The sequence below is a fragment of the Lepisosteus platostomus genome, chromosome 19 (assembly GCF_059453375.1).
Source record: "Lepisosteus platostomus isolate fLepPlt1 chromosome 19, fLepPlt1.hap1, whole genome shotgun sequence".
Lineage (NCBI taxonomy): Eukaryota > Metazoa > Chordata > Actinopteri > Semionotiformes > Lepisosteidae > Lepisosteus > Lepisosteus platostomus.
In genome coordinates, this window is record NC_142629.1 from 18313974 (window position 1) to 18339230 (window position 25257).

The 25257-nt window shown below is 41.2% G+C and overlaps 2 long non-coding RNA genes across 5 annotated transcripts; one reads left to right on the forward strand and one right to left on the reverse strand.

Annotated features, from left to right (window-relative positions):
- Window positions 1-10779: 10779 nt before the first annotated feature.
- Window positions 10780-15326, forward strand: LOC148645325 (uncharacterized). 3 transcript variants are annotated; one of them, XR_015928475.1, is made up of 4 exons: window positions 10780-14248; window positions 14294-14327; window positions 14483-14533; window positions 15076-15326. It is a non-coding gene; the product is annotated as an uncharacterized LOC148645325 (long non-coding RNA). The 3 variants fall into 3 exon arrangements; XR_015928474.1 differs by having other exon boundaries at window positions 10780-14327; XR_015928473.1 differs by lacking the exon at window positions 14294-14327 and having other exon boundaries at window positions 10780-13932.
- Window positions 15327-16035: 709 nt separating this feature from the next.
- Window positions 16036-23815, reverse strand: LOC148645326 (uncharacterized). Of its 2 annotated transcripts, none has more exons than XR_015928496.1 (5): window positions 23462-23815; window positions 17186-17341; window positions 16963-17047; window positions 16683-16739; window positions 16036-16261 (listed from the first exon to the last, which is right to left on the reverse strand). It is a non-coding gene; the product is annotated as an uncharacterized LOC148645326 (long non-coding RNA). The 2 variants fall into 2 exon arrangements; XR_015928495.1 differs by lacking the exon at window positions 23462-23815 and adding an exon at window positions 19373-19922.
- Window positions 23816-25257: the final 1442 nt, after the last annotated feature.

Genomic DNA, 25257 nt, shown 5'->3' on the forward strand with positions numbered 1-25257 from the left:
TGTTAAATTGCAATTTAACTTCTGAACAGCTTTTGCTCATCATTTCTCTCTTCTGAACTTTCCTATTAAGACTAGGCGATGCATCTTTGGTTTAAAGAATTTAAGTTATTTATTAATCTTTTTAAACTTAAAATAGACTTCAAAAGTATTTTATCACGAGATCACACTATTTGGAGAAGGATCCAAAAGTGCTGTTCGTCCTAGTGACATTCTCTGGAGCAACATTTGATATTTAAAAGCTTAAGCTTCACAATGATAGTTTATTTTACTGAGATAGCAAAGAGCGGGGCTACAGTATATAAAATAAGGACCTAAAGTTTCTTTGTATTGAAAATATTGTCAATTATACGGTAATTTTGGCAAATGAATATCAACTAGTGAAAATGACGGCAATTCTTAATTAATGAACACATTCTTCCCCCTGAAAAGAATTCCTTAAAAGCACACACAGATGAAGCGGTTTACACAATCTAACCTTTTAATAATTTCCAGGAACAAAGGGGAAACCAGTCTTTGATCTGGATGGCATTTGAAGTACGAGCTCATGAACATTAATGGTTGCTGAGAAATGTCCCAAAATACACAGAGTAAGAAACAATTGGTTCGGTTGGTAGGATAACTCAAAAATGACGGAATCGAAGCAATATAGCCTCTTAAGTTTTAGATGAACACAGCAAGCATACTTGGGGAAGAAAAGGATAAAATACCTTCAACTTCCTGCAAAGCTGATCCAGATGTTTGTGGGCTTGTGATGAAAGACCACCGCAACCAAAAGCAGCAACAGTGAATGGAGATGAATCCAAGTCCTTTCTAAATCACTAAGCTTTCATGTTTTGCTTCAATAATGTGGATGACACAAACTCCTAATTAGAGATTCCTCACTCAATGATTACAGACAGTTATGGAGTTAAAGAGTTTCTGTGTTCAGAACAAACCTTCAGCCAAGCGTGGAGTGGCCCTGTTCTGCTTTCATCTCAATGGTCTCATCTCTATCAAAGGAACTTTCTGCATTTAACAGCATCTGAATGTCGTTCAACAATCCCGTTAGATCAGAATTGTTCTAGTGAGAAAGAAGCGTTTGGTGTCTTTGCCGGCTGTTCCCCAGTAATGGCGTCATAGGCATTGCTAAGTGTTCTTTACTGTAATTAATTAGAAGTCGGGGTTTCCTGTCTGTTACTTGTTTAGTATTTTCACGTCTAAAAACTTTAAAATGGTTATTTAAAGAGACCTTTTGGTAGAGGTAACACACAGAACAGCATAGAGACATGGCAGTCAGCGCTCTTGCCGTATGTCTTGGTTGCTGAGTGAGATTCTGGCTGGGGGTCCCTTCTTTTTGATTTTTCGCTTTGCGTTGGCCCTGTGATGGACTGGCTTCTCATTCCGGGAAAGAGCAGTCCAGTCATGTGCTCTCAGTCCTGCCTTGCAGAGGATTGTCTTTTGCAGGTTCTTTCAACAACAGGCTTTCGGAGGCTTTCTGACAGTGAATGGATAGCTAGAGATGACTAGACTTCAGATAGCTAGAGATGACTTAATATTGGGAGAACACTACTGTATTCAACTGCACAGTAGGGTCATTTTTAAGGAGTTTTGTCTATTTGTACGTGAAAATGAACAAGTGTGAGTATAAACAATTCCAAACCACTCGTCATCACAATTTTCCTACTGATAGAGATCATGTGACTAATTTGCCAGGGTGGTAACTAAGGTAAGATGTGGAGCTACCATCTCCCTTTTTTTCTGATTGTATGGCTTGAGCCTCTTCGTGTCTAAGAATTGGGGACTTGAGAATATCGACTCATCTATCAATTGTCCTAAATTGAGATGAAAATGCCTTCTGTCTGGCAGAGTCTTCTATGATGGTCACACTGCATGCGTGTCTTTTGAGAACTGAGACAGATCCAATGGCTGCAATGGCTGAGAATTTAGAGGTTCAGTTACACTGGAAATAACCTACCCTTAACCCTGAGCAGCAGATATAAAAGAGGTACTGAATACTCATGCAACAAAGCTGGAATTTCTAGATTGCAAGGAGTTTGAACTGGAAGGTTGCTCAAGACAGAACAATGTTCATATAAGGGGAAGCAAACTGTGATAATCCTGTCTGATGAATGAAAAAACATTTCCTCTGTACCTAACCATGAAACTTCAGCGTGAAAAGAGTTGCATTTGAAACAAGATGTTCACACATTTACTAGTGTCACTGTGTGGTAGCCTGCTCTTCTGCAGTGATCAGATCAAGGGAGGTTTCGATTAGTTTTGGAATATCTATGTTGGGGTTAGGTGTTAATGAACTTGGGAGACTGGCATGTCTCCTTCTCAAATCTTCCAAGATTTTTTCAGGTGAAATGATTGCTTTTGTTTTAGTTTCCATCCATTTTCACATGTTATGCAAGTCTCATTGGCTAGATCGCCATCAGATCATCATCACATTTCTACAGATTTCTTCTCAATATTGAATCTTCTTGTACTCCCTTAGGTGCAGCACAACAGTTCAAAATGTAACATTGTGGTCACAGTTTTAAGCTAAAGTGGAGGAGTGTACGCTTAATTACCGTAAAACTATACTGCATTTGCCTCATAACTCCAGAAATCTCATCATCCTGACTTCTGTGAACCAAGTTGCTTTTTCTGGAGCATGCTTTAGCAAACCATCTTTTCGGAGGCTACTGCATTGGAAAACAGTTCCATTTGAAAATAATTTCAGTTACTCTTGTGTCACAGAGTGACACGTCTGAGAGCATGGCAGTGGCTTGGGGGCTGTGTTTATGGGAGTTCTGCGTTTAATGGCTGGTGTTTTTCGCTGGGTATGGTGCATTTATTTCCCTCTCCTGGGTCACCTTCCCCCTCCTTTTAAGGTCTTCCTGCAGCCCTCGCACAAACTGCACAGCTGACGATAATCATCCCAGATTGAGTGGCACAGTGTTTGTCTAGACACCTGTCAATTACTACACAGTTGGAGGCGACATATCAGAAGTGTGGAGGTGCTGGACCGGGGGTACAGAGATGGAGGACAGGAGGGAGAGGATGGAGGAAAAATACGCCGTGACACCTAGCCATCTGCATGCATTCAGTTCCACAAATGGCCCCCAGTTGTTTATGTCTTCCTACCTCCTGTGACCACTTAGACATTCTTGCCCCTCCTCTGAGCTCTGGAGTTGTAGCTTGTTACAGGAGTACCTGGAGAGGGATTGATTGGCCAACTAGAGCATGTATGAGCCTCAGCCACTGGAGGTCAGAGGCCTGGGGCGCCCTCTTCAACATGTTCCATTATACCTCCCCTGCCGGGCTGTCTGCAACAAAAACATATTATTTGGACAGTGAGGATGGAGGAACTTATCAGAGAGACAACTGAAGTGCTGCGTTGATTTTTTTTTTTACTTTTTCAGTGTGACAGAGGGAGTCTGGGTGTTTGGATGAGCTGATTCAAGAAAAGGTGTTGCTGGAAGTTTCTTTTTTTGTTCAGAATGTGAGAGAGAGGATGGGACTGTACTTCCCCTCTGGAGTATTTCTTGGGGTTGTTTTTCTGCTGATTGACTAGAACTAGGTTGTGAATTTGTTTGTTTCTCTTTAACAGCGATAACCTTATTGTGGTTGCAAGTAGCATATTAGAATAAGAACCATAATGGTTGTATCTATCTGTCTGGTGTTGTTGCTTCTAGTGTTGTATTGTGACAGCTTGTGCAGGGAGAAAGGTCATAGCACCTTTAAGATTGTCTGGTCTGTGAGACTTAGACATTCTGTGGAATGACACAGGCCGAGAGAAATTTGCTACTTTAATGGCAGTCAACCAACACCTTCACTGTCTTTGAGACTTCATAGTCATGAATACTTTGCAGATAAATTAAACCTAGAAATTCAATGTTCCACATATTTTATTCTAAATATTCATTGTGATCAGTGTATGAGGTTTTACTGATCTCATTCAACCTTCTCCTGCAGCTGTAGATGTATTGGAAGTGTATTTCACACTTTGAAAAAGCTACCATCCCATTTTACAGATTTGCTCGGCTTCCAAGCTGCATGCTAAGGTGCTTTCACGCCAGCCAGAGGTCTATATGACCTTATTAGAAGGTGTCAGGCATATGATAAAGTCGACTGTTCCTTCCACATTGTACACTTTGCTACAGACTTTGTCTCTCCTCATATTGTTCTTCCATTATATGCCAGGACAGTTTTAGATCACCTGTTGTTAGCTAACGGTATATAGGTTTGGGTTCGGGTTTCATTAACATTAGTCTTAATTAACATGAATTTGTTATTCTTTACACACTTTCTGTTTCTGTATATATACAATCTATATATACAGTATATCATGTATATTCATATACTGTAGCTTTTATATTGTATATAAAATGACTAATTACCATTTGGAACAGGGACTTAAATATCACAAATTAAGCATTTTCCTGATTAAATTCGGCCTCCAAAAATCTAAATTGTCAAATTATCTATCTCAGTTGTATTCCCTGATTGTATTAGACTCCTCCTGCACATTTCTGTATGATATTAGCTCCCAATGTCTTTAACACACTGTGCCTAGTGGTTGTTTAGGCTTGGAAACAGGTCTCATCTTCTTTTTCCACTTCTTTTTCCAATTAAAGAGTGTAATTATTCTACGTAGTGATATTACCAGTTCTCTCTTGGATGATAACGAATGTGGATCTTTTGCAGCAACAGAAACAGATGTGGTTGACTGGTCCGACTGCAGTTAAAACCTTGCTGGCTTTACATGGGAGAATTTCCATTCTGTCCCTTTGCTTCATTAACTACAGGCGTCCTGTTGTATCATTAATATGAAACTGTGATATACGATGCTGTGAGGCAAGACTTTGAGTGCATTTGCTGATGCAGCCAACTCTTTACTGTATGGGGCTTCTGCTATAGTGAAACGTTGTGTTATTACCTTGTTTTGTTTTTTAGAAAAAATGGTAAAAAAGTTTACAAAAAATATTAGAAAATAATGCAGATACACAATATATCTCTCTTTTCCATTGTTTTCTCGGGGTGTTCTGTATAGTATTTAGATATTGTGTTGCATTCCAATCTCACTAATTGTAGTTATCAATCTCCAATTATTAAGTTGTAGTATGTTAATATTAAAAATTAATATTTTTGTCTCCAATTAAATTTGATTAAATCTCATTGCCTTAACCAAGCTTAAGGGCATCATGGAAGAAGTAAAGGTTCATTATGTGCTGTAAAGTAGAAAGAAAAATAATGTTTCTGCTGCTGAGCCTTCTTCAGGTATAAAGGTGATGGAGCTCCCTACTCGGACCTCTTTAATAAAGACAGGATGGTTAAGTAGTGCTTGTAACAAAAGCCCACACACAGTACACTCTCAGCAGACTCCCTAATTTAGGACACACTAGGTTCTAATGTGCTTAAACTCTAAATGCTCAGAGAGCACAAAGAAATACTGTACTTTATTAAAGTTATGTTCTTTATCTACTTCAAAACATTTTTCATTTTTTCTGACTTAGCATAATAATTTGTCTATTGGATAATGTACAATTCAGAGATTAGACACTGCTCTTTTAACATATTTCGTAAAGATTGCGGATCATGCACAGAGTAATAGCTTAATATACAGAGCATAACACGAAACACTTATAACTAATATCTTAATCTTACTACGAAGATATCAAGTTATTTCTTGGAAATGAATCCACAATGTATTTTTGTAGCAAGTCTGCTGACATCTCGAACAGGCACAAAATAAGGTCATTATTTCAACATACTGCAGGCTGCAGGTGTGTATTGTCACTACTTAAAGTTACTCAAGCTGTTCATTTTTATACGTGCTTTGCACTAAGTTGCAAACACTGTTGTTTTAAATAAGCAGGTAATTTGCTGTTTGCAGTGTTTTGGAATAGTTATAAGTACCATTACCAGAAGTATTACCTGGTACAAGAAAATAGCATCTTTTGACCTTTTTGGAGCCATTTTAGAGCAGCAGTGCTCGCTAAACCTAGGAGGAGTATACTGTATATACACCCAGTGTTTTAATAAATAAGAAACACATTGTATTTAATGTGTTTTCCATCAAGGAAAATGAAAAACACAGGTAATTGAACCAGTGAATTCACCCTGCAAACGGAGGTTTAAAATCTTTAGGTTATGGGTTTGGTTGTGCTTTCAACATTTATTATGTTCTCACAACATTTCATTTCAGTTTAAATGACTTATCTACGACACCGGTGTTACACTGGGGCTGAGACCCGAGTGCAGAACTCGGTTTTGTTCGTGGGGTTCCAGAAAGGGCCAAGGACTGCAGGGAGAGATGGTGTACTTCTTTATATCAATAAAGTCTTAATAGATCCTTGAATATCATGAAAATGAGGATGTATGATCTATAGTGCAGTTATATGTACCTCTTATTCTAAGTGGCTATGCATCATTCCTATGAACTATCAGCCAGAGATGGAGTTTACATTTCCTTTGCTTTCATTTTTCTGGGAAAGGCTCATGAAAATGCATTAAAAAATTAAAAAGCAAAATGTTTAACCAAAGCAATAAGAACCTCACGAGGGAATTCTCTGACTCATTTGTTTTGACAGTGCTCCATGAAGCCCAGTGCCTTTCAAAAGTATTTGCCCATTCTAGTGCTGTCACAAGTGTACATGTTTATTATGAGTATTTTTATTGAAAATGTTTGAATGCTTGAACTGAACACCTTAGTGGGTGAAAAAAGCTATCGGCACAAATTAAACCTAAAGTTGTTTAAGTGTACAAAAGTACTTTGCCTAGTTGTACATATTTGAATGTCATGGGTTTGCACAGTAATCTTGGATTTTAAAACAATTACAAGCAGCTTTCTGAAAAACTCACGGCTAAGAAGGTATAGGAAGGCACAGATCACAACAAGGTTATTCAATTCAAAGACAGAAATTATTAATCTATCCAGACACTGCCTAGATCCATCTATCCCTCCAAACCAAAAATGAAGAAACTGGTTACAGAGTTTAATAACCAAGATGGGAAAGAAAGTCCATGAGTCAGCTATATCCCAGTCACTCAAAGCTGGCCTATATGGATCTGAAAAAAAGAATTTCAAAGCATTTAGTGGCACTGCAAACATGTGAAAAGTTAGTGGTCAGAACTGGAACTTTGTCTACAAAAAGTGCATAAATTCATTTGGGGTCATTATAATGCCAAGACTGTCAAATAAAAATATTCAGCTGTTAGATTACATTCTATTTAAATTAAACAATTTCTCTATAATCCTACCAGTTCTTCCATTTCAGGAACTATGGATAAATCCTACTTCATAGACCAGTGCTGTAAGGTGTTCAATCATTCATATGATTGACTACATTTAGTGTATGGATGGTCCATAATGATTAAAAGTGTAGGAGTGTTGACCCCTACAGTCCTTACTAAGTTTCCATCTAAACTAACACCTGGGATCCTTACCATTTCCCCATTCATTTCCTTTTTCTCACCAGGTACTGCTGCATTTCCATTCAAAATGGTAACCCTGCCAATGTCAAGCAATGTCTAGAAATAGGACTTAGCCTTGTTCCTCAGTTTTGTGCAGTAGCAAAATGATTATAGTGGACATTAAACCCTTCCAACCATGAAGATGAAACTATTCGGTCCTGAAATGTTAAGGTACAGCTTGGGTCTCGCAGCCCATTTCCTAGAAAAGCCTGTATATGATTACATGCCTGCCCCTACTAGTTACGAGCAAATAAAAACAAGAATGGTAACTGCCATGTCCCAGACAGCTATTAAAATCTAAATAGCTAAAATTAATGCACTCTATTACTGCACTTTAGTAGCAAAAGGTGCAGACTCCAGATGAAGCCAAGACTCTCACCCCCTGCCGTTGTGGGGCCTGAGCTCAGCAGGTTCTATACTAAACTATTGAATGATCATTAGGGACCTGGACTAACCATCCAGGTGATGTGTAATTCTAAGGATTTGTAACAGAACTCAGAAGATACTTCAACATAAGGAGCTCCTATCCGTGAGTGATCAAATCAGGTACCAGAACAAGACCATTCACCAGTGCCCTTAAAACCAATAACTGAACTCAACTGGCAGTTTCCAGGATGAGAGGTGGAAATACCCGACTCGAGTGGGACCTTTTGGAGAAAGGGCATCTTCAAAGGATTGAAGGGGCCAGTTTAGAAATACCAGTTAAGCTAATCTGCACCTCTGAAGAAAACTGGCTTGCAGCAGCTGCAGCAAGCTGCCCCAGCTGAGGTGGAACAGGCCAGTTCCACCCAGGAAACCTTGTTAATTTCCAGCTTGGTTGCTGTGCAGCTCTAACAAGCCTTGGTTCTCTCAATACTTCGGTACTTCTTAGTTTAGTCTCATTATATTATAGACCTAACAGTACACATTCCTACCTTTGGCTCATAATCCATGTTATGATACAGTGCTTTTCCTCCAGATAAGTTGCTTAAGAAAACCTACCCCTGATGGGACTAATGTAATCAGTTACTGTCCTCCCACTGATCTTCAGATCAATACAGCATCAGGGATTATCTAGGGGTACCACAACACCTGAAGCAAGTTCATAGAAGTTACTGGCTGTACTGAAACATCCAACACCACTTTCATTTTATTGCATTGACAACAGTTACAAGATCATGGCAGGTCAGAGGATCACCATGCAAACCACATCTTGGTTCCTTATTACAGATGTCAGATGTTGAGGATGTCCCATTCCTGTTGGAGAGCTTTCTGCCCATCTCCATCCATCCCAAATAATCAATAGGGATTTTTTCCTGCAGCAGGGGGGGAAGGGAGAGAAGAGGTTACAAGTCCTGACACTGAGCATTGTAGCATGTCTCAACATTCCTACCCAGACCAGTCACATTCACCAAGCTTGGAGACCACAACCTGCTCAACCTTACCCAGATCATGAGCCGTATTGGAAAGACTTCCACACCTTGCCACTGACTTATCCAGTGGAGGTACCGCTGTAAGGAAGCACACTTAAAGAAAAACTGGGGTATTACACCGATGTTTTTATCCATAGTATCTTCAATTCCCACCCATTTCAACAGCTAAGCACAGCAGTGCCCCACCTGGGATCTCAGTGTAGGGATGTCTCCTCACTGGCTGTGCAGCAGGGTCAAGCTGGGTTTCTGTATCCCACAGACAGAAACTAGGCTTTTCATCGTAAACAGCTTTCCTCAAACACCTACAAATCTAGTCCCTTTGAATAGATTGCTGCCAAGACATACTGGAGGGCTTAATTCAAAGTATTGTGGAGCCCCATGAAGCCTCTATTTTGCAGACTGTTCCATAGACCTGTGCTTAAGGACATACTGCCTCAAGAGGCCATACAGAAGAACTAGCCCTCTAAAGGGGCTCTTTGAAATACTGACACTTAGTAATGTGCATGCAGCTCCCTGAACATCTACATTCAGCATCACTGACTAGGAACTTTGGAATGGCAATTTACTCAACTCACCATCATAGCTTACCCATGAGCTGGTGTACACATCTCAGCACATGGACAGGATCACCTACTGCATTTTCAGGCCACAGAACAGCTAGTCTAGTCCCACAGAGGGTCAACTGGCTTCAGGAACAGTGTTCCAGTTGAATTTTACAACCCATTAACATCATGCTCTTCTCTCCAAATAGGTCCCACTATTCTAGAAACACAGGAACATCAAAAAAAAAATACAGCTCACAATGGAAAAAGTTTCATATTCTCCTCCAACTCAAAGCAAAATGTAACTGCTCTCCTCCGAAGTTTTTATAAGCCTCTTCATTAATTACGGGGGCTGGGCTAATTCCATGGGAACCTATCCCAAAGCTCTAAAATCCTCATGTGGAATTCCCAGGTGTGTCCAGCTCAATAATGCACACCTGCTTCCAGATCCCTGCCTGCTCAGAAGCCATCTTGGCTCAGAGAAACACCACAGCCTGGGCTTGAGCCAAAATGTGAGGTTTTTACCATGTGTTCTTTCTAAACTTTTCAGCATACTGCGATCTATTTCAGAAATAGATTAAGAGAGAAAGATAATGATTTGATTATGTTTTATACAGTATATACTCCATCATACAAATGCAGATTTGTAATTTTGACTCATAAATCGCTTCAGCACCTGATATTATTTCTCTTCCAGTACTTTTGTCAATGCCTGCTATGATTGGAATGATGTTGACGTTTTCAAAGGAGAAAGTCAGTGCTGCAGACCAATTAATTTTTTTTTTGCTAATAGAGTCCTCTATTTAAAAAATAATAGTGATTAAAAGTGTTGTATTTTAGTTAACTAAGGAGATTGAGACACAGAATTTGCTTTCCAACATTTTGATGCCCTGTATTGGCTGATGATTTTTCATCAGTTTGTTTTCCTGTTGAACTGTTTTCACCAATAATTGGTCTGGTGGTTTAGTAAACTGGCATATAAATAAACTAGCAGGGTGACGGTTTATCATCATTACAGTCCAAAATAACATTTTATTTGTTTTTGCTTATGGTTTTGGTTTTTCTTCATATACTTAAACAAACACTTCAGCTATGAGTTTTTATTTTCATCCCTTGATTTCTGTAAGTCATTTCTCCTAAAATGTGGTGTCATCATTGTTTCCTCCTGGCCTTCTCTTCTTAAACACAAGTCATTATTAATGAGCTGCTCTTGCTGCTTCTACCACTTTGAAAAATCCAGGGATGGGAAATGAACCATGAACCAGAATGTTTGCGTATCCCCTTTCAAAAGGAGACGTGATCTTACTGTAATCCCTGCCAGAGGAGCATTTACACTAAACAGCACAGGGGTGTGAAAACATACTGTATAGCCTCACTTGATTGTTTCTGGCACACATGTTGTTACTCAGATCTGCTCACATCAGCTCAGTTCCATGTCCCTACAGCTTGCTTTAGTTTGCCAAAGCTCATTCCTTGTGATCCAGGTCCATCTAGATACTGCCTTTCCTTGCCCACTAACTTTCTCTTTACTGTTCGTTTGACACCACGCAGCCCCAGGCCTCTCCAGAGTGACTGTCTCACAAAACCCCTACAGCCAGCTTCAACTGGGAGACTCCCTATTCTCCATCCATTTTGATGACACTCTAGGATGAGGGACTGTTATTTCTTTTCGCTCATGTGCCTCTGACCTCTTCCCCAGGGCACTGTCAATTCAATGAGAGCTCCCAAAAAATGTTGTCATGCCTAAGACGCATGCTGATTATTTCTTCTGGAAACTTGAGCTGCCTCTTTAGATCTGCTTGCTTTTCCCAGTTGCTTGTTATTGCGAAAATCCCTTTGTCCTTTGCCGCCTTTACCACACCCTCTCCTGACCTGACAGTGGGTACAATAAGGGCCCTGGGTAAGCTGATCTGATCTCCTCTTTGCCATCTCTAGTTCAGCTCCCGGCTGTGTCAGTATCTGTTCATGTTGCCACCAAAATCTCCCATCTGACAGACCTGCTTGACAGAAGGAGAGCTCATTCTCTAGACTTGCTGGCCTTACACACTGTGTGAAATTTGGACTTTCTACCAGCCCCTATGTATGGAGGCTGGTTACTGTGGGCAGAACTTCATGAATTGATCAAATTTCTTCTTTGAAGAAAAAACATTGTTTTTCCATGTTCCCGATGTCGAGCCTGGTCAGTGATAGCTTCCTTATATCTTACCTGCATATCCAGTTGCCCTGCTTCTTCATTTTCACTGCTCTAACTTGCTGGCCCTCCTCATCCTTCCTCGCCTTCCTCTGCTCCATGACCTGTCGTTTTTTGGGTCAGGGGTTATACACCGCTGGCCCAGCCTACCCTGGCACACTGACCCCACTATATCACTGTGATGCAGCCTTTACTCCACCTCCTTCAGTAGCACACTGGCTGTACTCTTGAAACCAGTTCTAATCACTAGTTGATAGTTTGAACTCTTCTACCACTGACCAGATCTAACCATAGGAATGCAAGGTCTCCATGACTTGGCTTTGCACTTCCTTGCTTTTATAAACGATGCTAGCATGTTCCAGGCAGTCAGACACTCCTGAAACGTCACCCATTTGAACACATCTATCAATAGAATTGTTGTTCAACTAACCGAGTGAATCAAATTTTACCTTCTGTATGAAGAGGTGAAATGTTTTTGAAGTGCTTATGATTTGTTGGGTTCTGCTCTTTTGGTATGAAGCACATGTGTTGTCATATGGGGTGTGTTTGGCAGGCAGGTGGAGCTCTCAACAGAGAACTACACATTACTATGTGACCACAGCTGAAGAGCATCTGGAAGCTCAGGAGATTCAGCTGGAGGCGTGATTATTAGATCAGGCTGAAAACGTCCCTGGGAGAGTTGAAACAGGATGTCAGTCCTGAGTTAGTGGCAGTCCAGAGGAGAACAGGTCTCCTGTTAACATGCAGGCTGAGGCACAACAGTGAGAGTCACCAGGTCAGAGCTGTGTCTAATAATAAGAGCTGGAAAGAACAGGTCTGCCGGATGTGAGAGCAGAGTAGTGGCTGCAGTTGAAGAAACCCTGATGAGGGGAGAGATATGAGAGCAACAGTGTCAGAGGAGACTGTGGAGAAGAACATCGAAGGGATGGAATGAGAGCAGCTATCCTGGAGGGAATTGTCTGGTGTGAAAGATGAGATTATTTAGAGACAGAGCAGCCTGTTGAGTGTGAGAACAGGGCTGTGCAGTAAGTCCATGGTGAGTAACAGTGAGAGTAAAACCACAAATGAAGGGCTTGGCGACACGAGGAACTGAAGGCATGATCTCAGAGGAGATCAGAGAGCCCAGGAGCTGGGGGTCCTGACAGCTTGGCACAGCCGTGTGTGCCCCACATGTCCTGGTGATCGGGGGATCAGAGGAGAGTGCGTGGAAAGAATGAAAAAGAGGAAGAAAAGTTCCCCAGCAGGCTGTGAGGGGTGTCTGGAGAGTCAGTTCTCCCTGTTGGTGTCCATAGTGGCAGCCACTACCCTCATGGCCTCACACACCTCTTTGCAATCAGCCAGCTTTCCTTGACTGAATTCTTCCTCCCTGCTGCTTTCACCAGCTCCCAGAGTCTGCGCCTGAGCTCTCGCAGTACTTGGGAGTCTTTTACTGGACACCATTTGGCTCTGGCGCTGATCCTGCTCTAGACCTGCTTAGGAAATGGTTCATCTCCCACCAGGTAGGCTCCGACTCTTCAAAAGCACTGGTGGGGTTACTCTGAGGCTGAGAATTTTGAGTTTATTGGAATAAAACATGTACCTCAGTATAGTGCACTAGTGATATGCTAATGAGTTAAGTAGTTGCTGCAGATAACCAGTTAAAACAATTGCAAGTAAAGCAGTATTTACAACTTTGACATGACCCAAGGGAAACGTGAAAGAACTTTACACAAAGAGTTGTGGGAGAATGGCACAGGCGATCCAACCATTTTTCTAAATCAACAGCCTGTTTTCTTTCGAGCAATGGCTGCATGAGATTATCCAATCAAACTGATATCAGTAACCGAAAGGGCTACATGGATCAAATACTGTCCTCTCTTTTGACCTTTCTCATGTTCTTGTAACTTATTACATGAACACATCAGCTGCATGACTAGTTAGAAGTAGAAAGGTGGTAAATTGAGTGCATGATAAACGTTCACACGTGAAAAATCTGACTTCTTGATGCAGAGTTAAGATGGATCAGGTTATAGAACAGTAAGTGTCCTGCAGAGAACTTTAGAGCCCACAGCTCGCCTGCATGTTTCTAAATCCTTTCATTCACATTCCTGTGGCTCTCAAACACTCATAAGGATTAAATGCACTAACTGTGATTACTCAGATGGCCATGGGAAAGGGGATTTTGAAACTTGTAACTCATGGGGGCTTCTGTAAACATGCTCGATATCTTTAACACGTTTTCACGTGGAGCCAAGAAAAAAAGCGTCCTGCACCGTCAGACTGTGGCCACGCCCACTCGAGTGACATCTCTCGCAGGCCACGCCCCGCGCACCTGTGCGCCAGGTTCTGCTGGAGAGAGCGGAGCTGAGTGCGTTTGTTCCGCGTCTTTTATGGTTATTTTTTATTTTTCCTTTATTTGAATATAGATAAAATTTAACTCAAGTACTTATGTAGTCTAAACTTTATATGACAAAAGGGTTAAACACGTAATTTTGTTGGGAGCTAAGTAGCACTTTTAATGCGTCTTTGTTCGCAAAACTAAGCGTGTGCATTCATCCAAACCTACGTTTGGAAAGTACTTTAAAAAGTACCTTTGACAAGTTTTTCGTTATTTTCCAGAGTTTGTTGTGTGATTATGCTCTTCTATTCGCTTGCAACTAATACATTTTAAGGGGCTTTCAACTGTAAATTCGACTTTTTGGTGTTTTCAGTTTAGTGTCTTCGGGAAGGACAAGATTCGCACTAAATAATGGGAGTTTAAACGTAAGTACAAACATTTTTTTCATGTCTTTGCAAGTATCTCATTAAGAGATACTTTGCGCTGTCTGCCCTGGTGAAAACGCCGTTTGCCACTAAGAAACCTTGGTTTCAATTATCTTTAAATTCTCGTCTAAAAACTTGTGTTCTTGTGTTTCCAGTTTGGTGTCTTCGGGCAGGACGGACTTGGCTCAGCTGCTGAAATTATCTATGTAAGTATAAACCTTTTTATTCGTTCACACGTATCGCATTGAAGTACACTACAGTTTTTGGAAGAAGACTCAAACTAGGAGATACTAGATTTCTCCAGGGCACAAATGGTTTTGACCGACAACGCTGTTATTTATAGCAATCATTTTCTGCTAAAACTGCGATCAATGTCGCTTTTTTAATGCGCATAATACGGATTCATTAGAAGCCGTTTTAGCTTCCAAACTGCATCACAACAATAAAGACAACGGAACCTATAAAACTATGGATTGACTATTTGTGTGTTAAATAAGTTTGTGCTAGTCTCTAATCGATACACTCTAGTTGTATTGTGTCTTCGGTATTCACACTTGTAACCTTTAAATGTGACAGCTTCAATACCCTGTTAAGCAGGAACGTTTTCCGTTACACCAGGCTGAGCGCTTTGTTCCAACTGGAAATATTTTTCAACTGTTTCGGTCAATACAGAAGCTCGATCTAACTGGGACCATTTCGAGATCCTGTTTGTAACCGAAAGTTAATACTGATTTCTGTTGTTTTACAGGAATTGCAACGAAGTTCCAGTCTTCATTCCGGTCGCTGCCTCGACAGAAGCCTCGGAGAAACAGTAACGTGCTGTGTGTTTCTGTTTTGACATGTAGTTGCTTGCAAATGTTTTCTTACTCTGTTGACTTGTAACAGTATTTAGCGTTAATGTTGCCGTGCTTTGACACTTTGAAGCTTGTGCATCCGACGTATTGTAATGCTTTGTTTTGTATGCCATTTTCGCTCAATAAATTGTTGATTGAACCTTGATTTTGTTCTTTGATTTCTTGTGCAGAGTTTTGTTCCCCCTTGGCCCTGAAAAATCCCGATGGTGGTGAGTTTTTTGGCGGAGAGATTTTGCTTACAGTTTGTGGCCGCAAGGGGACCCCCTATCGCTTTTTGACTTGAAAAGGTCAAAGGCTACCCCCTTTTTAAGCGTGTCCAGATTTTCCCGCCAAAAAACTTAGTATCTGGGGTTTCTCTCGGGGTCTGGTAGCAATCAAGCCGAGCCTCGCCCACCCCCCCTCATTGGAGAGGGGTAGGCGGGGGCTGGCTGATTGACCGCAGCTCTAGCCAGGCCCACTCGCTCCCGGCAGGAGAGGATGGCAGGTTGGTGGTGGCTTTGGTCCCTGCAGAGAGGCAGGTCTCCTGGGGTGTGGACTTAGAAAGCTGTCAGTTGCAAGCTGTGACTGATGGGCTGAGTCCGCCCTGGGTGCCTCCTCTCTCTCGGGCCGAGGCCATCTCCAGCCTGCCTTCCCCTCCTGCTGGGAGTGAGGGGGCTTGGCTAGAGCTATCCTCCCTTCTCCTCCCCCCAGGGCTAGACCCACGCTCCCTCCTAGGGACCCTATTCCCCCCAGACTATCTAAAAAGGCGGGCGTCCTCGCACTTTTCCAGGTCAGTGCGATGGGGTGTCGCCTTGCGGTGCGTGGCGCACGCTGCAAGACAACACTTCACACCTTCGAAAATACAGGACAATGCAGACAATGAAACGAGAGTTTTTATTGCAGAATTCACAGCAAATACAATAGCAGCAGTCAACAGAAAACATGCAGGTCAAGAATAAAATACAGCACTGAATCGGGACATTACAGATCAAACCACTGGTAACAAAAATCAAATGCAAGATAAAGCACACATTGTCGAGAAGAACCGTCGTGGAGCTGGAAAGGAGATCGTCGGAGCGCAGAGAACCAGGAGCCGCAGAACTGAAGGCAAAAGAAAAAGGAGCAAGTTAACGGGATATCGGACTTGTACAATCGATTCACTTGAAGTTCTGAAGTCTATTAACTTTTTTTAAAAACACTGCCCCAATAAAGAAACGTACAAACACGCTCAAATTCAACAAGCAAACAATAGGTAACATCATGAGAATTCCCAGATACACCCCGGTCCCAGTACTCCAATATTTAGAAAATAGGTTCAGCCTATTTTGAATAAAAGAATCCATAAAAAACAACCACCGCTTTTGTGTTTCCTATTTGTATTCAGCAAAAGCACAACTAAACGAAAAGAAGCGATAACGTTTGTAGAAAACCGTTCTGGTGTTCAAATGCTGTGAAATACGAGTCGTCTTTAATACACCAATTTTGCACAAATAAATAGTTGAGCGTAAGGTAGGAATAAAACTTACCGCGGAAAAAAACTTTCATAACTGGAGGCCCGTTTTTGAAATCCCTTTGTCACCTGGAGAAACAAGAAAACATACGAATTAGTACATTTAATCTTTGCTAAAGTGTATCATTCGGGAACAGAAAGCGATATTATAGCCCGATTCCGGAAGGCGGAGATACTAACAATTAGATACACAGTTATTAATTTTATACAGCAAATTATTTAAGATAAATTACAGCTTTTTTCGTTAAAGGAAACAGAGCTAGACATACCATATCTTTAAAAACATACTTACATGAAAGGTAGTATAAGAACGCTGAAGGCAGACTTTTGAAACTTTGAGAGCACGCTCAAACAGACAGGACACTCATTTCGGCGTCCTAAAACACAAATTCAACAGAAACAAATGCAATTAACAAAAGTTGCAACAACAATACATTTTTGTCTAACTTTCCTCAAAGTAAAATTTTAGTTTTTGCATTTAAAAGAAGAAAATTAGAAATAAAACGCAAACGCACCTCACGCCGCAGAAACTCACCCCGCCGCCATCTTGCCGGGCGCACCTGTGGAACAGGTGGACGGGGCGTGTCCGCTGAGGAAGGTCACTCTGGGGGCGGGCTCGGCTCCTGAATGACAGCTGTGCGCTCGGTTACATGGGCTCAGCACTGACGGTACTGAAGATAAATAAGTCAATTTGAACAAAGCATTTAACGGCTAAGGATTTTCCGACAACCTAATAGAAGGCAGCCGTTCGCTGGACTGGTTTAGCTTGCGGCTGGTTGATCGAATCAAGAGAAATGTGCTGGAGAGAGACCCCTGTCGTTCCTAGTTAGGACTGCACCTCTCTTTCACTGCTAGTGCCACACCTGTCCTGCAGGTGTCACAGTGGTATAAGGGGCTGCTTTTTAGAATTGAATTCCGAACTACGCATTTATAAACCCCCCATTTGCCCTGTTTTGGAAGGCCCCGAAAATGGAGCCCCCCAAAACGGCCGGCGTGGTAGAGAACACCCCCTTCTACAAACTCACCCCGACAGCATGAGAGCTTCACCCGGGGATTAGGTCTCAGACCGGGGATTAGGTCTCAGACTGACGGGGAGGCTCGGGGCTCGACTTCAACTCACACGACTCTCCGGGAGTCGAGCTGCTCTCTGAACTTTAGACGTGTCCGATGGTTTAGCCCGCGGAGCCACCAGGCCGGCCATGCAGAATACAAGCCATGTACATCTCTTATTCAGACTAAAATAAAGTCATAGTTCCGAGACCAGGCGGTTCCTCCTCTTTGCTCTCTTTTCAAATGTTAAGGCTACGGAGCTGCCTTTGTAATGCGCTTTTCTAGCCTCTTTGCAACTGGGCACGACTTGTTATTTTTTCCCATGACAGAGAAAAATAAAGTATTAAAATTTGCAGTACAGTTATGGGAGCCTGTATGCCATGTATCAGTCTGAGAGGTTAAAATGTTGATGCTTTTTTATATTTTTAAACAAAATGTCTGAAATGATTCTAATGACACCTCTACAAACTACATGAATGGTTAAATTCCTCTAAATGTTTTATACCCCAGCTGGTGTCTGGGCAGAGTGTGCTGTACCTTTAGCCCCTTTATACTAGTAGGTTTCACGACATGATATACTTATGATGATGATATACCATGGGCGTTTGACAAGGTAACATATATAAATGTAATCCTTCATATTAAGGATTTAAAAATTAAAAGCAATGCCTGTAAATAGAACGTTAACTGATGTACGGGTAGAAAACAGAACAGTGACAAGGATTAATAACTAGTTTTGCAATCAATGCAGCATCACACCACTGCTTATTATTAATATTAGCAACGCTATTATTTAATATACTATAAATATGGAAGTTATTCTAGTCAAAATGTAGTCAGTGGAAGCAGCTTACGACAGGTATTTAGGCGTTTTATATTAACTCATAATTGTCATCTCTAAGATTCATTTTGATTCATATAAAAAGGCATTAAAAGTCTATATCGTATTATACACTGTATACACAGGTTCTACAGTGAAAAGGGAACCACGGTCAATGAGTGACGTACAGTACAGTAATCACAGGTGAGACTGACTGTCAAACACTAACAGTATAATTCTTACCGCTTGACCCAAAGCTAAAATACAGGAATTATGAAACACTGTTTATGGCGCAAGATTGACGCTAATTTCTAACCTTTTGCAATTAATGATCTGTACCCCTAGGGATGAATAACATATTTTGAGTTGAACTGAAAACAAATCGTAAATGTTCAACTGAAGTTTCATAAGGTTATTTAATCACCGGCTCAGTTAAAAGTATGGAATGGGATTGTACTCATATTACTTGTGTCTCCAATTAAATGTATCAATTACACATTTCTAAGTAATTAAAAGTCCGATGCCAGGTGTGATTAATCTTGTATGAGCCATCAATTGGCCTCCTTTAAAAATTCCTCTGGCAGCTGTGTTGCGTCTTAGCAGAATTACGGACAAAATGTCTTTATATTAGGATAGAAACAGATCAAAACGGATCTACAGAAGGCTTCAGAGTAATCAAGAAAGCAACTTTGTCGTGGCCAGTAACTTGATTTTAGAGAAGCCTTTTTTTAGTTTTTAAAGAGACGTCGAATTAAAACTAAACCAACAACTTTCGCCCCCTTTTAAAAGGGGCTAAATGGAACGGAACGTTGTTATTACGATAAATGGCTACCTGTATTTTTAATGCTTGCTCAGGTCTGTTAGTGGTGTTTCAGCAGGTGTCTTATTCCCTAGTTCCTCCTCTCCAGCTCCCCGGCCTTCCTGTCCTCTACAACAGCCTGGACGCCGAAGCGCAGAGCTCCCTTGTGGCGTGAAACTGGACAGATGAGCGGTCAGTTCGAAGGTGAGAATCCAGCCGGTCTGCACTCTGCTTGCAGAGCCTCTTGCTTTTGGGTTTAAAGAATATGCTTTGTTTGTACTTTTCTCAATATGGAAAAGCAGCATCATAAATGAGCGCGCTCCCACAGCTGCGTTCACTTAATCCGAGTTTGGGGAAAATGACCACGGGGAAATGGAGCGAAGCAGTGTTTTACCTCCTGCTGACCGCTCAACACCTCCCTACGAATAAACGTCTTATTTTTGCTTTCCAAAAGTGGTGCTACCTTTGTATAGGCTAAGGTAAGAGGCCAGAACTTGCAACTACAGTATATGTATTAGAAACGCATTTTCTCCCCTGTTCAAGAAGCAGTTGCTCCCGGAGAGCAGCCGGTCTCACCTCGCGATCCCAGGTGCCCACCGTCTCTCCGGCCGGCTGTCCTGACTGGAGCGTTTCCTCTCCCGGGGCTCCAGACTGCGGGCCGCCGGAGCGTCTGGATAACAGCCGCCCGGGTTACGACTGTACTGTTTTGTATTTGTTCACGTTTTACAATAAACTAGTGTCCTTGGATTGTTTCTTAAATCAATTTGCGAATTTCGGGGTTGGGTTCGGGTATTTTAGTGGTGTCGCTTCATGTAGAAAGAACGAGTCAACGTTTCCTTTGCCCATGCAGGCTGCTCAGAGTGCCTGTCAGTCATGAATTTAGGGTGCTTCATCTTTATCCACTGTAGTTGTTGCACAAGGCTTTTTTTTCTCAACCTTGCCTGTAAAACTCCACCTGTTGCTTGAATAGACTCAAAGCTATGCAGCCTGTGGACACGCAATTGCTTGATAACACAATGAACTTGCACTATTACCTTTGGTAAAATCTCCCATTTAACCGTGCTTGAATTGCTTAATATCACAGCCCCCTCTAAGTGAATATTGCTCTTGCCCAGAGCGGTTCTGGCAATAATAAGGATCTGGTAGAACAGCATTAACGCTAAAAAACTTAACGTGCATGCAGCAGAATCCAACTCGAAAGGTCTTCACAACAATATTCATTTAACACTACTTCAGGGGCAAATAGAGATCAATTGTAAATCAACCTTCATGTCTATCCAGTTTTCCAAGATATCTGGATAGTACCTACAGCATGGACAAAGAAACTGGAGGTTTACTCAGAGGGAAAAAAACATTTCATAAGGAAAACCATTCTTCATTTGCTTACAAAACTAGTTTACATTTCCTTTTTTTATTAAATAAAACAAACTGATTCTTTGAAATGCAAGAGACAGATACAAAGTTTCTCCAGGTGCAGAGCTATGTTACTGAGAGTTAAACATCAAAATTGTTTTTCTAACAAATCTTTTCATATAAACATTTAAGAAATTAGGAATGTAAATATTTTTTATTCTGCTGAAAGAGAAAACCCTGCATCATAACTTCCTCTTAATGACAAGAACCTGATGTTCAGAATGACCTCTCATGCTGGTGAGGCTGCAGACCGTGTTGAGTGTCCAGGTGGTCCTCATGATCCCCCCCAGCTCAGGGACTCAGGGGAAAGGCCTGATTGTCAGCACTGTTGAGAGTTGAGAAATACAATCATTCCATCAATCAATACAGGGCACTAATATATACTGTATATATATACAGACACCCACATTTAACTGCAGATACAAATATAATTCCTACAGTTCAAAACAACTCATGACAGGTTTTCTGTAGAATTGGAGGGACAGTTGCTCAAGACCAGAGAAGAATACAATCACTACAAAGTCTATTGTTTAATCATTATATATGATAAAGTATGTAGTTGTATGTAAATTATCTCAAATAACTGGGATAAAAAATTGCCAGACAAGCCTAACCCAATTAAAGCTGTCTAAAATAGTATAAGTATCAGTGATGGGTTTCTGCTAGGACAAAGTGACCCTAAAATCATACCATTTATAGTCATAAGTTTTTATCTCATCTATAGCTGCATCAGGTAGGGCTGGACATGACATGCTTAGTACAGTAGTAAGTCCAGGAGCACGTTAAATTACCTGTTAGCAATACTGAGTCCCAGTCTGAGATTAAATGACCTCTCTGAGCCCTGTAGGACCCAAGATATTTAAAGTCTCTGTACTGGGGCTTTGGTATGGAAATTATGGGCAACAGGGAACAGTGGCACCTACTCGTACACTGTTTAAAAACATGTGAACAACAAAACACACCTTTTCCTGAAATCTGAGGAAGTCGCTAAAGTAAAATAAACACAAATCAATCCCTTCAGTTACAGAAGACCTTAAGATCAGCTGTGCTGATGAAGTACTGTTCACCCCACAGGAGCCCAGGACACTTCACCCACAGGAGAGCCCTTCCTCCAGCCTCAGGGGTGACCTGTCGCAGCTGCTCGCTCTCCACAGACCAGCTGGAGGAGTGAGAACAGGCAGAGAGCGAATTCAACAGGAGACTCCGGGAGGCCAGACTTGCTGTCAAAATAAGAAAGTTCTCAAAGTTTGAAAACTAAACCTTTCCATTTTATCCCTCAAAAATAGGTCCTATCATGTCTTCTTACCAGTATAAAATTAACTGGTTCTTAGGGTACCACTGTGCTGGAGCTGATGGTGGGAGACTTCCCCAAGCTCACTCGCGAATACTGTCACAAACCAGGAAGAAAATTGTATATCCACTGAGTAATTGTATGATGTTCTCCTATATCCAAAATCTACCCTACCAACCTATTTGCCTGAATACTGTTAAATGCAGATGAAAAGTCAGCAAGAAGTACACACACATAGGATGATAGAGTATCTAAATGCTTGTACTCTTGATTTAACAAAGCAACAAACTCTTCTTCCACTCCTCGTTTCGCTCTGTAACACAAACTGACAGGGGTCCCTGAGTGCACTGGTTGCGGAATAAAGATGGAACAAAACTATTTGATCAAAACATGTAATTGTGACTGAAGCTAATGCTACTGGAAGGAAATCTTTTAATTCAACAGCTTTTGTTTTTTTTAAGATATAATTGGTAGATACAATCTTTTATAATAGTTTAGATATAATTGCAGATGTCTTCTACAAACTCAGAACTTTAAATATGTCCACTGATGTCTGGAAAAGTTTACATAAAACAGGACTAAGTTGTTCATGACATTTCTGCCTTCCTGATTTTTGAGGCCCAAACATTTTAGAGTATTTATTTGCAAAACCACATGTCCCACTTTGTACATTTCAGTTCATTTACATAGTGGGGTGTGTGCTCAAGCCAGCACCCATTACTAAGGGGTACCTGGCCAATCATGGTTTAGATCCTACGCCACGCCTCCTGTACATTATTTCTATTCATTCGTTTCTCCACCTTGGATTTATCATCTCTTTCAGCCTGTTTCAATTCTTCCTATATCTTCCTCTGAATCGCTTTCTCCCTCAAACTATCACAGCTTTGAATTCCTGCTCTTTCTTTTTGGACTAAGTCAAATCATCATGTTGGTGGTTTGATATGAACTTTACAGACATTCTTAATGTAACCATAACAGGGATCTAACGTTCTAGAACCTCTTGTGTAGCCTTTTACAGACTGATCATCATTAGGGAGAACTGACTTAAGCAAACAGCCATTGAAATCTCCCAAAATTAAGTTCTGAGGCAGTTTTATAATCGGCATCAGGAGAAATATACAGAGGAGTTGCAAACGCCTGCCCAAACTCCCATGGCAGGTAGCGAGGTCATAAAGAAACAGACAGGAGTTCCAGATCTGGTGAGTTAAAGGATTGTAGATCTGTCTGTTTTTTACTTCTTTTATCTTGTACTATCTGCTCTTGATTATTTCTTTACCCTTTTCTTTTTTCTTCTTCACTCTGCTTCCATTGCCCTTTCTTTGTTTTGCTATGGTTTATTTAATACAAACTTTTTGTTTTCCTGTTGTCTTCCAACACGTTCTCTATGTCCTTTTCCAAATGGGAAATCATGTACTCACCATATCCAGTCAGCTGTAGTTTGTGTGCAGCTTGGCTTCAGTTTCTACTCTCTGTCATCTCTGGGTTTGATTTATATGGCCTGTGGGTACGAGTGCTCCTCTGTTTCGTTCCACTTCTATCATTTCGGTGTTTTATGTTGCAGTACTTCAGTTCCACCATCTTAACGAGATTAAAAGTCTCAGTTTAGTCTTCTTAAAGTACCTCCCATTCAGTGCAGTGCCCGTGGTGGCATCACAAAAGTTATACAAACAGAAATTTATAGTTCAGAACAAAGTGATGTGAAATCCAACACCAAATATACCTCCTACGAATAAACCTTTTTCCAGGAACATTCACACAGAGAGGCAGGTGGACAGAGTGATAGCTAGAGAATCCAGTTCACGTCCAGACACTGCTGGAGAAGAACAGTGGCACATATGATACTGACAGACACAAGAAAACATAAGGGAAGAGCTGGTATTTTACAAAGCACTTTACATTTGACAGGGTGCTTTATGCAAAAGAGCCTGGACTGTAAAACACAGGCTGTGTGCCGGCAGAGCAGAGATACTCCTACCTGCATTGTAGCAGCTGTGTCCTCCAATGAGCTCAGTGTGCAGGATCTCTCCTTTCCAGAAGAAGAAGCCTTCAGGTCTGAAATAATCCACAAAGCACACACTCTCGATTATAACTGGGGAGAGTCCTCTCATTAGCAAGTGAACACTAATGAGTTTTAGTTTCTCTCATTAGAAAGTGAACACACTCACAGATATAGCTAATCTCATATGCACGCTCTTGGTGCAAATCGTGGAATTCTGCATGCATGTCCAGGTCAAGCTATGCTCAGACTTCCTGATATGGGGAAGTCTGGGTTTTCTTCATTTTGTGTCTTGTGTTTGAATGGTGGCTGTATAATCTGTACAGGACGTCTACTGGACTGTTGCAATTGTAACAATTCTGCATTAATGTCAAAGCACTTCAGGTGTAGGCAACAGCTGACAACTATTTTTTGTAATTTAGTAAGGGCACTAGGATAACATGCAATTTAATTCCTTTTAGACAATGATGTACTTTTGACTTGGTTTTTACAGCATTTACTTGATTTATAGTTAGTCATTAAAATCTTCTGCTTCACTGACCACAAGAACACTGACTTGTGAGTCCCACACTTTTAAAACTCTCTACTATACGAACGCACTATGGCGGCCACACCTGCCTGGAGTGTATGAAGATTGTCATCTAGCATCTAGTCACTAGCTACCTAGAAAACAATCTGATTGGCTGCTCAGATCTTTACGTCTGGTCAATAGAAATTGAATATATGCCTCTTATTAACCAATGCAAACAGCTCCTCAGTATATGAGCAACTGACCAATAGGAATACTCCAGCCTCCCCAGCTGACAGAGCTTGTCTCTGGTTTCTGAGCTTTCTCCAATAAAACCTCCTCACCTCTTCAGCCAGGAATCATATCTGGAAAAAAAAACAAGCAACAGTATTAAAACCTTGTAGCTTGATCTCATATTATGCACATTTGAGTCTACTCAGGACTGGTACAGATCCTGAAAAACAAGACTGTTCTGGTAAGTAGTGTGTGGGGTGGGAGAGAGCTGTAGGTGCTCTTCTATCTTACCTCTCTCTGTAAGAGGTTCAGTCATTTGGATGATATGTTTAAGGGATGTCCATGAAGCCTAAAGTGTAGGGATGTTAACCTTGTTACTTTTAAATTCCAGTCTAGACTAACTGGAACCCATTCAAATAATTTCTCATATCCCCAGATACTGCTGGAATATGCAAAGCACAGCCTACTTCAGATTT